Below are 14,746 nucleotides of genomic sequence, written 5' to 3' on the forward strand. Positions count from 1 at the left end.
TTTCTGCACTAATGCCTATACATAAAAGTATTATCTGTGTTCTTCCTCTCATACATCAAGACATTCCATTTTAAGTAAATCTCACACTAAATCTACTCACAGGGTTCTAGTTGTTGCTCATTTGGTTTTACTGGCAATACGTAACTCTATGCAGCTATGCCTAAAGAGTTGTTCTAGCTGGTAGCTATGCTTTCTGTCAAAATTAAGAAGTTCAATATGCAGATTCTACATTTTTACTCACATGTCTTCCACATTTCAATGTATGGAAATGTAACCAATATAGAATAAATTAAAGGGAAGATACTCCTGAATGGTGTTATAGACCAAGGTCACGTTTATTTATATAAATGAAGCATTTTTTTCCTTCAGTGAGAGACAATATTATTTTAAACTGTATTACCAAAGATAGATATAACATAGATGATAGATGCTTAGATAGATGATAGATAGATTATAGAAAACATAGAGCAGAGCACAATTGATGGTGCATTGGAAAGACCATTACCCCTGGAACCCGTTAAATCAGAGATTGAGTCCAAACTGGATGACTTTGGATTACTTACATAACCTCACAAAGGTTTCTCTATCTGGAAAAATGGGGAAAGAATTGCACAGGTTGCAGCAATATCTGGGCTAATGACCAAGACAGTTAAGTGAGATAATATATGAAAGCTGGTCACAAAGTTTAATGCATTTCATTTCATTCTAGGATGACAAAGAGGAAGGAAGAAGAAGAAGAAGAAGAAGAAGAAGAAGAAGAAGAAGAAGAAGAAGAAGAAGAAGAAGAAGAAGAAGAAGAAGAAGAAGAAGAAGAAATTGACATGATTCAAGTAGTGGATCATATATATATATACATATCTTGCATTGAAAAATAGCAAACTAGCAAACAGATTCACAGAGTGAGCCCATGTTTTATAAGCAGTCCTCTCTAAAGTTCTCAGTAATTAATTTGGTTTTGGTTCTTTGTATTTTTTTAAAATAGTCAAATTAAAACATCTTTGAAATTATATTTTGCAAATCCATACATCTCAGTTTGTGAAGTATGAAGTTTGATGAGGATTGGATTCATAGGTGAAATTTTTCTTGGGGCATTTATTTTCTGCTTTCTCTTTTGCAACCAAGATATATAAGAGAACAAGTTTATCTGTATTAGTAATTATATCTACTCACGTCATCATTTTCAGTTTATTTCTTATAAGAAGGCTGAGGAAGTTTCCCACCATTAAATATCAGAGAATTTCTCCTACAATGTAAGATGAGCTAGTCAAGTTGTTTCTGTCATTTATTGGCTTACATGCATTACAGAGAGAATTAGAACACAGAGCTTAATCCACATAACACGATTAAGACTTGAATAAAGCTGTTACATGGATCAAACATGAATTAGAAAAAATCATAATGACAAAATAAATTGGTATTTTTTTGTTTACTTTACAAGTTAATGTTTGAATAATCTTATGTGTGTAAAGAAGTAAAATTTACATGTTTTAGAATTCTTTTAGAATAATCTTGCCAGAAAGCCATCTCAATTGCAAAGCCCATTATAATAATTTTCAACATAACATTGTGTACTTGCAAAATGATTAATGTGGTTATATATACCATCTTTATTTTGATATTGTGATAATTCGAAGTCAATATAACTGTAGCTTTGTACTTGGAATATTGTTTAGCCCAGGGCTGGGATGGATGTCTAGTGTAAGCTGCTCACCAACCCATCCCTGAAGAATTGTTTTACTTCACGTGCACTTTAGGAAGTTGGCATCTGCTTACACGGAGTGTTATTATAAATATCTCATTAAACTTATTACCATGTTATTTCAGAGGAGATATATATCTACCTCATGAGGATCCTCAGGAGAAATGCATTGTCTCCATGTCAAAATAGCTTTGGAAATACAAAAAGGAAAATCTTCTAGGGAAGATAAACAATAAGAGATCTTCATGAATTTGGACTTAAGAAAGATTTTTTAAGCAGAACACCAAAAACACTAACCAAAACAAAGATTAATGAAACAAACATTAAAATTAAGAAATCCTCTTCATCAAAATATAGTAAAACAGTGCAAGGGAAAGTCATAAAGACAGAAAAGATATGTGCAATGTATATAACAAGCAAGGGTCACAGAGTCAGAATGTATAAAGAACTTGCACAAATCACTGCCAGATATCTGACAACTCAAGAGAAAAATGTTTAAGGGACATCAACGACATTTCACACACACAAATTCCAAATGGGCACTGACATAAATAAAATGTGGTATATTCATACAATAATAATCAGCAATAAAAATGAGTGTAGTATTGACATATTCTATAACATGATAAATCTCAAAAACAATGCTAAGTGGAAGAAGCCAGTCACAAAAGACCATACACTGTATATTCTTATTAATATGAAACGTCCAGTACAGATAGATCTGTAATGTCAGAAAGTAAATTAGTGATTTTCTAGGATAGGGAGTTTGGGAAGAATGATAGTTTTGAATGCTAATGGGGAAAAATTTTATTTTAGGCGTCATGAAATATTTGGAATTAGAATGTTTGCATCATTTAAAAATATACTGAAATCCATTGAGTCGTATGTTTTAAATGGGTGTACTTTACATGATGTAAATAAATTCCAATAAAGCTACTAAAAATTAGATGAAATGAAAATAAAAAGTTATAATAAAATAAATCAAATGGAAAAGTAATGTGGTCCCACACATCAGACATCATAAACTAAAACAATTAGATACCAGTGTGAAATTTTACATACGGATGATGGTTAGGAAAATTTGAAAATATCAACTAAAGTAGAACAAACATATTCTGACTTAAGCTTTCCACTCAGGTATATAATCATTCATAAGAGGTGGCAAAGGTATAAACTTACTGGAATTGAAAAATTGGTCAGTCCTTGTTTGTTAGCTTGGATTTTTTTTTAATTTATTTTAATGTTTTTTATTTATTTCTAGGAGAGAGAGAGAGAGAGACAGCGTGAGCAGGGGAGGGTCAGAGAGAGAGGGAGTCACAGACTGAAACAGGCTCCAGGCTCTGAGCTGGCAGTCAGCACAGAGCCTGACGCGGGGCTCGAACCCACGAACCGCGAGATCATGACCCAAGCGAAAGTCGGACGCTTAACCGACTAAGCCACCCAGGCGCCCCAGTATAGCTTGGAATTTTTAAGGGTATACTTTAATTATTAATTAACTCAACATGTAAGTCAACTGTAATGCTAAATTGCCACACTTCATATCGTTGAAAAACTACTTTTCTCAGCTTAATCATATTCCTTTGCAAAGAATACAAAACATAAGGAGGTATAAAATACAGAAAATATTCCTTATAGAATTATCCTTTTTACCTTTTATATTCAGCCCAGATAAAGGTCATTTTATAACTCTTGGGCAATTGTACCTGTTATTGTCCTTGGGCAGCAAATAGCTAACACTGGCATTTCCAAAGGACCTAACTACCAGCTTTTAAAGGTAAATGAGAAAAAAAAATTTAAAAAGTAAATGAGACACTAGAATTTTTATTATTTGATATATATGATGCTAGACTTTACACCTGTATTACAATGGCAATTCAGTTTTAGAAGACTGGTAAGAATAAGATCCTCTTCAGAAAAAAAAAAAAAGTTATAGATGCTACTTGTGCTCACCTTTTAGGGACTGCTGCCTAGTTAAGTCTCACCTCCTTTCTTCTATGTTGGCAGGAAGTTTGGCCAAACATCAAAAGGTTGTCAACATTTTTTTTTTCTTTTTCATTGTTCTCCAGATAACTCTAAAATGCATTATCGGCTGTTGAGAATTTTAAATTGTGTCCCATCTCCTACTTTTCTATTTTTTACTTAGAAATTAAGAGTGGGGCACCTCGGTGGCTCAGTCGGTTAAGCATCCACCTCTTGATTTCAGCTCAGGTCACAATCTCACTAGGAGATAGAGCCTTTCCTGGGGTCTGCAATGACAGCACGTAGCCTGCTTGGGATTCTCTCCCTCTGTCTCTCTGCCCCTCCCCTGTTTGTATTCTCTCTCTCTCAAAAATGAAATACATAACTATTTTTTTTTAAAGTAGCAGGGAGTTGTCCGGGTGTAGAAACACATAAGCAGATGTGTGTGTGCCTTTCATTCCTCAACGGCAGTTTCTCCCTCTCATGTAATCTCTCTGGCATGACACAATAAAACTTTGTGGAAAGCTACCTGGTAATACATACCAACAAAATTAAAATATCCATGTAGTCTTTGACCTAGTTATTATCCTTAGAGATATCTTATTTCCCTCTAACAATCTGAAATGCACACAAATACACAAAAGGAGATTCACCGTAAGTATTATTTATAAAAGGACAAAATTGTATTATCATCCAAATAATTATGGTAAATGCATAATTAAATATCAAAGGAGAAACTATTGTAGGATCAATCAACATTAAGATTCTAAGAATTTTTAATGATATCAAAAATTATTATGATGTAGCAAAGAAAAACTACAAGGCATTAAATTATAAATATTTATATATAAGTATATAGATGTATATACATGTATATATACAAATATATTATAGAATAATATTTGTAAATTTTTTGGAACAATATCATTATATTAAAAATGAAGTAAGAACATGATAAACATTGTACTTAATGATATACTGGTGTGTTATGGTTCTTAAATTTCCAATTTTAAAGTGTTTTATTTATTTTGAGAGACAGAGCATACAAGCAGGGAGAGAGAAAGAGAGACAAGGAAAGGAGAATTCCAAGCATGCTCTGTGCTATCAGTGGAGAGCCCAATGAGGGGCTCGTCTCATGACAATATCATGACCTGAGCTGAAATCAAGAGTCAGATGCTTAACTGACAGAGCTACCCCAGGCATTACTAGATTTCAAATTTTTAGGTTAATTAGTCAAAAAGTGTGACAGGAAAATTTGAGAAAATTAATAATGAGAATTTTAGTCCTTTCATAATTTTCATTGGTTCTTCACTAGAATGGGATAAAAATTCAACTATCATTCACATTGTGACTATTCCACTTTGCTGTAGTCTCACTATTACCACTTTTCCGCTAATTTTACTCATGCTGTAGTTAATCTTAACATTAGCTATATGCTGATCCTTCTTCCTTAAAACTTACTTTCCTTCATAGCTCCCCTTACTCATTCTTTATGGTCCAGTCCCTACAACTTTCCAGTGTTAAAGTGAAATGTATTTGGATCATGTTTCTGTTTTATTGAATCCATTTACTGTTGTATTGAATCATAGAATTCTCCAGTTTTGTGCTGTGTATGAATATAATTAGAATATAATTAATATATCTATTCAAATAATGTAAAAGTATAGGTCCCTATGTCAGCCATCATTTATTTCTCCTCTCATCAAACCAATAATCAGAGTCAAAACTCTTTACTATATTGAGAAATCCCTCTATCTTTGCAATCACTCCTTCAGTATAGTTCCATCCTATCCACAAAATACTAGAGCAGACTTCTGAAGGCTTGCTATAATATAGATATACTATTTTGACAATAAACCCTCATTCTACTTATGTCTAATAACCTTTTAAAATAAATGGAATGAAGTTATTTATTCTGACATTTCTCATTGTCAAAGATGTATTTTAGTTCATTTGGTAGTCATTATTTCTGTTTTTCCAAAATAAGGATACTATTGCTGTGATATTAGTTGTGATAGCAATGGTTTTAATATAACAACCAACCACATTATACTAGCCATTTTTTAAATGTTTTTTATTTATTTCTAAGAGACAGAGAGAGAGACAGCGTGAGCAGGGGAGGGTCAGAGAGAGAGGGAGTCACAGACTGAAACAGGCTCCAGGCTCTGAGCTGGCAGAGCACAGAGCCCGACGCGGGGCTCGAACCCACGAACAGAGAGATCATGACCTAAGCGAAAAGTCGGACGCTCAACCGACTAAGCCATCCAGGCGCCCCAACTAGCCATTTTAATAGTTACATTACCTGGTCATTAAACTCTCAAAAGTATTCTAAGGTAGAAGTAATTGTTTCTGTTTATCAAAAGAAAACATTGAACTTCAAATAGTTTGCTTTATTTAGGGATATACAATCAGAAATTATCTGACCCAGGAATGAAATGCAAGTTTCTCTGGCTCCAAAATCCCCATCTCTGCACCAGACTACATAAACCTTTAGTGCACTGACATCACACACATCAGTTTACTCTATTTGTATGATTATTATTTTTGCTCAATATCTTGGAAAATGGATTAGAGAAAAAACAGAAGACAGATGTAGATTAAGTATTTAAAATATAGAAAATTTGCAGATTGATTTTTCCTCCATTTTTATGGAAGATAGTCTAATAAACAAAAGAGTACTTAGAACAAACACAGCATTGAAGAAGAATAAAAAATTTTCTGGTTATACTAGTGGAGAACAGGCTATTAAGAGATGTTCTGAATTATTTGTATGAATTACTGGACCTGAGGACCAGTTAAATAGGGCAGAAAGCCATTGTTTGGATATTTGCGCACTAACTGGCATTGCATTCAAGCCGAACCATATGATCTCATGAATTGCTTCTGGTAATATGGTTCCATTCCACTGATGTTCATCTCTTATATGTCTAAATTGCTTTGTCAGGAGAAATATGACACAGCCAAAGATTTTCTTAGTAAGCCATCTACTGCCATGCATATGAGGGAGGCTTTGACTAAAATAATAAATAAATGCATGGATATTTTTGTGTATTTTTGGATATTTAATATCTTAGCTCTTTAACTCTCTGTCCAGAGTCAAAACTGGTTAGAAATAAATTTTTGTACAATCTGTACAATACCACCAAACTTTATTTATCAGACCCATATTAATTTCACCAAAATTTGATTGGTTTTCAAGGTTAATGCCATGTCAAGGATAAATACATTTATAATGATTCCATACTTTAGTTCAACCTAGGATTCACAAATTCTAGTTAAGTATATAGAGAAAGTAGTAAACTAGCTACATTACGAAAAACATCCTTAGTGTAATACTACAAATCTAGCGATGGTTAGCATTTCCAATTTGATTCAAGATTAATTTCTAGTTGACCAGTAATTCTGTATGACAAATCCAAAAAAAGACCAAAATAAAGGAATGGCTCATGCCCCTAGTAAAAAACCTCATGGTTGAAAACAAGTGTGTGAATAAACTGACTACCCTTAATATAAGTAACAATACTTACAATGGATAGTTTGTTATTTTTCTGCTTCTTTTTCTCCATTTACTGATTGCTAAATCAAACCTATTCTCTAAGAATAAAGCATAAATAAGGGCTTTAAATTTATTTAGTGAAATTTGCTTTTAAAAGACCAATTATCTAATACCATAGAAAGTTAAATTAATACAGTTTTATTAGCACCGAGAAACTTTAGAGGCTTAAGTGTTTCGCCTGGTCCTGAAATATTCTATATATTTAAACTTTACAGCAACCTAATTATGGTTTGATATTATTAAAACGTTCATTTTAAGCTGAGAAATCAAATTTGGTAAATAAATTTACTTGCCCACATTCACCCAACTAGAAAATGGAAAAGACAGCATTTGAACTGTGATACATATGTCTCCAAGTATCATATAAAAGGAAAAAGAAAAACCTATCTAATCATCTATTCAGCTTTTCTCTGAATATGAATTTTGAATTATTTTAAAATGCAGCATATTTACATAGTAAGTTTCTCAAATATATAGAAAAATATTTCTACAAATACTCTATAATGTCCATATAATGTCCCCTTACCCTCTCAAATGTTCAATAATCGTTGCTTGTGGCTTGTATGAATGTTCTGGGAGTTGTTTGGTTGATCGGTTTATTTTTTCATTTTGTTTTGTTTTGTTGTTTTGTTCTGTTATGGAGACTGGAGAAGGGGATGAGTTTCACAGATGGCTCAGTGCAGTGTACCATCACTGGGGCATGCACAGGACTCTGGCAATTCATATGCTGGACTCAGTGGTGACTGGTTTTCTAAGCCAGAGGTGACCATTAAGCCCCAGCTGCTGTCCTCTGAGTCTCATGCAAAGACACATAAATGCAGAAATTTTGTGACATGAATGAAACAAAAATTTGAGATTTTAGACAGTCTCATCTAGATCCTTTTGGTTATGGAAAGACCACAGACAACTCTATGAAGCCTCTGCATTAAAATTCATAGAACACAAAAAATGTTTTTCACATTTGACAACTATTACTTTTTTAATTTTTTTAAACATTTATTTATTTTTGAGAGAAAATATTGAGAGAGTGACAGAGTGAGAGCAGGGGAGAGGCAGAGAGAGACACATAGAATTTGAAGCAGGCTCCAGGCTCTGAGCTGTTAGCACAGAGCCCAACACAGGGTTCAAACTCACATACCAGAGATCATGACCTGAGCCGAAGTCAGACACTCAACCTACTGAGCCACCTGGGTGCCCATGAGAATTACTACTTTTGTCATTGTATTCAAACCAGTGCAATAACTTCTAATGGAGAGAAAATGCTATCTAATCAGGTAAGATTTTAAATACTCTAGATTTATCAGAGAAATTAAAGTAATTATAGGTAAAAAAATAGCAAAGTACTTCATCTCATTAGCACATAGAATACACTGCAAATTCTACAAAGTTGTTTATTTAAAACATAAACTAATGATTATATAGACCCTTGTTATTAAAAAAATCATTCCCCATAACCCATCCACCAAGCCTTTATCACTATAAAACGCATTTATTTTTAGAATAAAGAAATCACACAAGATTGTGGAAAAGATTTAACAGACCCTTGTCAATGTTCCAAGCAGTTAACTTTGATTTCACATGCTAAAAGCTGAAGAGCCTATCATTAGAAAAGCATTTAATTGTAATATATTGGTTGGTTAGATTGAATTTAGTTAACTTCCATTCAGTTTTCTTTTCCTTGGTAGTAAAGTCAGTAATATGTTGTCTGAAGTAGTGCCAAAGAGCTGGCATTCTTGACATGTTGCAACTTGGAATTTAACAAAACAAATAAACAAAGAGCTTACTCTAATTCATTTTTCACTGATAGGTTACTAATGCATTGATTTCTTAAATAAGTTTTCATTGATTTCTCCACTTCATTTGGTTAGTCAAAGCACAGTAATGGATAGACTAGCATCAAAGCATAATGCTTAACTGTTGACAAATACCCAGCTAGTTTAGATAATATTTGCATTTTGTTTTTTGAGGAGGGGGACTATGCTTATCTCTCAAAGAGATGTATAACATTGCAGCATGTTGAACTCTAGGGATTCACGTGTTTACAATAGTAATTTGTGATTATAATATGAAAAGACTTTCAGAGGTTTTCATTGCTCTTTACTCACTAGGTTTCTATTAAAAGACTAAATTGGATTTGTAGATGCATTTCTTGCATCTTAAAATCACCTCCTAAAATCTAACTTTATTTAATCAGTGATCAATATTCCAAATTGTAGGTGAGGACAGAGACTCAGTAGGGACAAGCACACTGGGGTACTTTCTATTAAATTAGGCCCATGGCAAGTCTTTTGGTCTATGCATATGCCCAAAGTTTACTTGTTTTAAGCCAATTAACTTTTTATTCCATTAAATCTTTCTTTTAAATGATAAATTTGATATTGACAGGTAACCTGTAGATAATAATTAAAGGAAGTAAATACATGTCTAATCATTCCTTTAATTAAATCAGAATATTTACTTACCTAATCAGAATTTTTAAATATTATAAAAGGTATAAACACAGAACTTTATGTAACATTTTTAAGGAATTATAAAAAATTATAAAAAATAATTTAAAAATTATAAAAAATACTTTATATTTTTAGAAAGGACAAACTAAAATGAACCTGTAATTACAGTATAAATGAGAGATGAAAAAGGAGGGAAAATTCAGACAAGAACAAAAATACTATAGGAAAATCAGATGTGAAAAATTATTATCTTTTCCACTGTTCCTCTGAGCATTATCACAGTTGATACTTTATGTAAGATTTAATTTTTTAAATTATTATTATCTATCTTCCCTACCAGATTGTAAGTTTCATTAATGCAGGAACAATAATCAGCTTTTACTCACTATTTCATCTGCCAAGGTTAACATTGTTATCTACAGTAGATGATTCCTCAAATGTAAGGTTTATAGACTAATCATAAAAGCACTGCAATGCTCAATATTTGAGGCAATTGTTTAATACAAGTAAAAAACACTAAGATTTCCAAGGACCAAATTGCCTATATAAGTATTATTATTATATATATTAGGACAGCTGTTTACAGGCTAAACTCCTGTTTTCTGCTGCAAGAAACAATAGAGAACATACAACCCATCAAAACCATTCAAATCAATGAGCTGTAAGATTACATTATTACCTGGACATAGTCCATATAACAACCAAGATAATGACTAAATAAATGAAGTATATTGATATTCTATTAAAACTTCTCTGATATACTAGAGAAGTATGCCCACTCCAGATTAGATTTATTTAATTTTCAACAAGCTTGTGTGATTATTATTATGATCATGTTATCAGTGATAATGAAAGTTCACTGACTTACAGGTCTGTATCCAAATATAGGAAATAATGTCACAAAAAGCATGATTTGAACTTTAGTTTAATGAATTCAAAGTCAATATTATTTCTACCATATCACATTGTCATATATCTTTTAAAAAAGGCTTTATTACTCCCATTTTATAAAAGAATAAAGACATATGGTTGTTTTTCATTGATTTCTTCGAAGCTGTTATGGAACCTGGAAGAGGTATCACTCCCCAAGCTCTCATTAAGAGCACCTTACTGTGCTGTTAGTGGCAAAAAGACAATTTTCACAGAAACCAATAAACAAAATTAAATTCATATTAAAAATGTAAACAACAATCATGGATACCTCACTGATAAACATGATAATCAGTTCTGATTCATGTTACTTATTTTTGTTTTTCAATTGCTTAGGATCATACAGATAAACCCCTTTTCCTCTGTGACATACAATACACAAGAGGCAGAAAAAGAGAACTCAACCTTAGAAATTTCTAGACAATTAGCCTCAAAAATAAAGTTTGTATCGATGGCAGAAAATTCTTCACCTTTTACAGAAACAGAATAGTTGAAAAAAATTCACCACAGAGGAAAGTATTTGATGGCAATTACTACCAGAGTGTAACAAATTCTACAAAAACTTTACTGCATAGGGATGAAATATTTCATTGAGTTCTTAATAAAAGAAAGATGTAGTAAGTGTTGATGGCTTAATTTCAGAATTTTTCAATGTTTTATACCTATAGAAGATATACGCAATTTTTTATATTTAAATTTCTTACAGCCATTTTATATTTCAATTCATATTGTGATGCTTTAAAATTTGATACTTTTAAACACTATATGTTAACTAACTAGTTAAATAAAATGTGAAGAAAAAAATATAGTTTTGGCCAACTTGCTGTGATCCTTAGTTTGTTTGTATGTTTTTTCCATTGAGAACAACTCTTAACCAACTGAGCCACACAGATACCCTGCAATCAGCTCTCAAAAGTAAGATTTTGTATCATTCTTCTAAATAGCATGGAGAGAAAGAAAGGAGAAATATATACTTCTACCATGTATTATTTATTTTAGTTTAAAATTATCTACAAGGTAGTCAGAGTGTCTGAACGAATAAATCTTCACATAAATCACCTCTTCTATCATCCATTTTAATCTGCCAACTGGAAAAATGATAAATAAAAGATAAGACTCAAAGGTACATAGCAATTCAGGCACAAATACAAGAATGCAAGCCGATTCACTGACACAAATCAACAACACACAATTATTGAATGTGGACCATTCAGTGAGACACTTGCCTATGCTATTGGAGGTATGAAGCCAATGATACATAACATAAAACTTTTACTCATCTATCTGATTTCATTTTTTAACACTTTATGCACATAGTCTAATGTTCTACAATATTTTGATACTGAAGCATGAACTCTTTTTTTGAGGAAATATGCATTTCTTTAGCATGTTATTTAACTTATAGTACTCAAGTAATTGCATTTCTTTTGGTCACTTGACCACTAGAGTTTGAGCTCTCATAGGGTAAGTCCTGGGTTTTTACATGTTAGTATCCCATCATTTAGAATATAGCAGATATTCAACTTTTTATTAATATACATAAACATATATTAAACTATATAAACATATAGTTCATTGACTGTATTAAAGACTTCGAAGAGATGCTTAATAAATTGTATGAACACTAAGTGTTAAAGAAGTTTTAGATGTAAACAGAGGACCAGAAAACTGCAGACCTACATTCCCAAATATCTGTTGTACAATATTCATTTACTTTGGTTTTGGTTTTGGTTTTGGTTTTGTCAATTAGAGGGATACAGAAAGAAAAGCATGCCACTACTTTTATTTATTTTTATCAAAGTATAGTTGACATACAATATTATTTTAGTTTCAGGTATACAAAATTGTCATTCAACATTTATGTACATTTGGAAGTGATTACCATGATGAGTCTACTTATCATCTGTCACTACAAAGTTATTACAATACATATTCCTCATGCTATAATTTACATCCCCATGACTTGTTTCATAGTTGTAAGTGTGGTTTTATCTATATTCTGACTCTATCAGAGGGAAGACAGTAAGATTGCAGAATTATATAGGCTTGCATATTAAATTTTATTTCTCTATTATTTTATAATCCTATCAATAGAGACCACATATTAAGGTTTTGCTAACTTTTCAAGGCATCTTTCCATTGGTTTTATATAAATTTGCTACCTACAAGATAATAGTAAAAGTGGATCATCAGAGAGCATCTCTGTCTGACATTTCAAAAATTCAACTATATTTCTCAATTTGACTAAAATTAAGCAGTCAAATGAAACATCACATAACTGTCACTTTGATCTTACCATATAAAATCATAATATTACAGTAAAGACAGTGTGAGGTCCAGATTGTGGACTTAGCAAAAATTCTCTCTTTTAAACATACCTCTGATTTGTTTGTTAAACATTGTCTATGATTTCCATTACTTCAGTAATAAAAGAGACAGTAAAATTTTCAAGAAGACTAAATTTTGCTTACTAGTGTTGTTGGGAATTTTAAAATATTACATTTTAACTTGTTTAGTAATGTAGCTTCTTGACTATACATACTTAACTTACAAATACACAGCGATTTCTGTGTATTTCTGAACAAATACTTGTTCAGAAAACAAAGATGCTTATGTAGAATTTATGGTACAATTTTTGGTAAGGTAAAATACATACTTCACTTAAAAAGATCTATCTTTGATGTAGAGAAAAAATAAGTGAGTGTAAAAGAGAAGACTCACTTATGTATAATTTACTGTTGATTATTATGTGCCAGCATGATGCTAGAGATGGTAAATACAACATCTCATTACAACTTTCTCAACTCTCCTACTAAGGACACTAACTGTAATCATTCATATTTTATAGTTGGTGAGAAAAGAGCTTCCATCAATTAAGTAAATTCATCCACACAATCACATATATTCAAGGATCCATTCCCAAATAGTATTATTTTTGTTTTATTTTATTAAAGTTTATTTATGTATTTTGATAGAGAGAGAACGAGTGAGCACAAGTGGGGGAGGGGCAAAGAGAGGAGGAGAGAGAATCCCAAGTAGGCTCCACACTTTCAGTGCAATGAAGGGCTTGATATTACCAACTGTGAGATTATGTCCCAAACTGAAATCAAGAGTCAGACACTTAACCAACTGAGCCACCCACATGCCCCCCCACCAAAACTAGGATTTACCAAAAACTATCAAGAACATGAAATATATGTAAAACTGTACATAAAATTTCTCAATCTGCAACACTTGAAAGAAAAGGAAGGAAAATTAGTTCAGACAGGTTCAATGATTATTTCCTCTAATTGTAATCTCAAATATTAATATATTATAATCTCCTATATTAAAAATAATAATTTTACTCTGAAAGTTATGCACATTTCTAGCTGAATGTGACCTCATTGGCTGTGAATTCCAATCTCATACTCTTATACAATTATACATGAGGATATTAGCTCTTAAGGAAAAGAGATATAAGGAATCATTCAAGATCATACAGCAGACTAGCACCAGCAGAGCCCAGGCCATGAATCAGGTCTCCTGTTTGCCAATTCTGTGTTCTTTTCATTTGTACTTACCAAATTCATTTCATTGCCATCCAAATACTATTCTGTTTCTGATGATTGCTTTGCCATCAGCTACTCTATTCTTGAAACGATGAATAAATTTCTTTGTTAAGTGTACTTTTTATCTATTCTCTTTTCTTCCTTAAGGACAGGAAGATCTTAATCTTGGTATCCTCATAACATCTATCAAATTTCTTTATACAAAATGGATCTCAATTAATATTTTTGGAATTAATGACTTGTTAAATGGAAAACTTATGGATATGTGAGAGGAACAAAGTCCACGTTGACATATTCTTAACCCATCAGAACATGCATTATTCTCTTAACTTTTTGCCTTTATTTAAAGTCTTGCTCTATCATGTTTTTAATATGAATTTGAATTTTAAACTCCTCATAATGCCTTGGAAAATATATGGAATATTTTTAACCACTTAAAAATAAAAAAATGAAACAATCTATTATGAAAATGTGAAAATAACTTACATATCAAATATTAAACAATGAATGGAATAGTGAAGGGATACTATAGAGTCATGAAAAATTTACTGTAGAAATATATTTAATGACAGAGAAATTGTCGACCATGTGTTTCAAGAAT

Source organism: Crocuta crocuta, unplaced genomic scaffold, assembly GCF_008692635.1.
Source record: "Crocuta crocuta isolate KB4526 unplaced genomic scaffold, BGI_CrCroc_1.0 scaffold199, whole genome shotgun sequence".
NCBI classification, from domain to species: domain Eukaryota; kingdom Metazoa; phylum Chordata; class Mammalia; order Carnivora; family Hyaenidae; genus Crocuta; species Crocuta crocuta.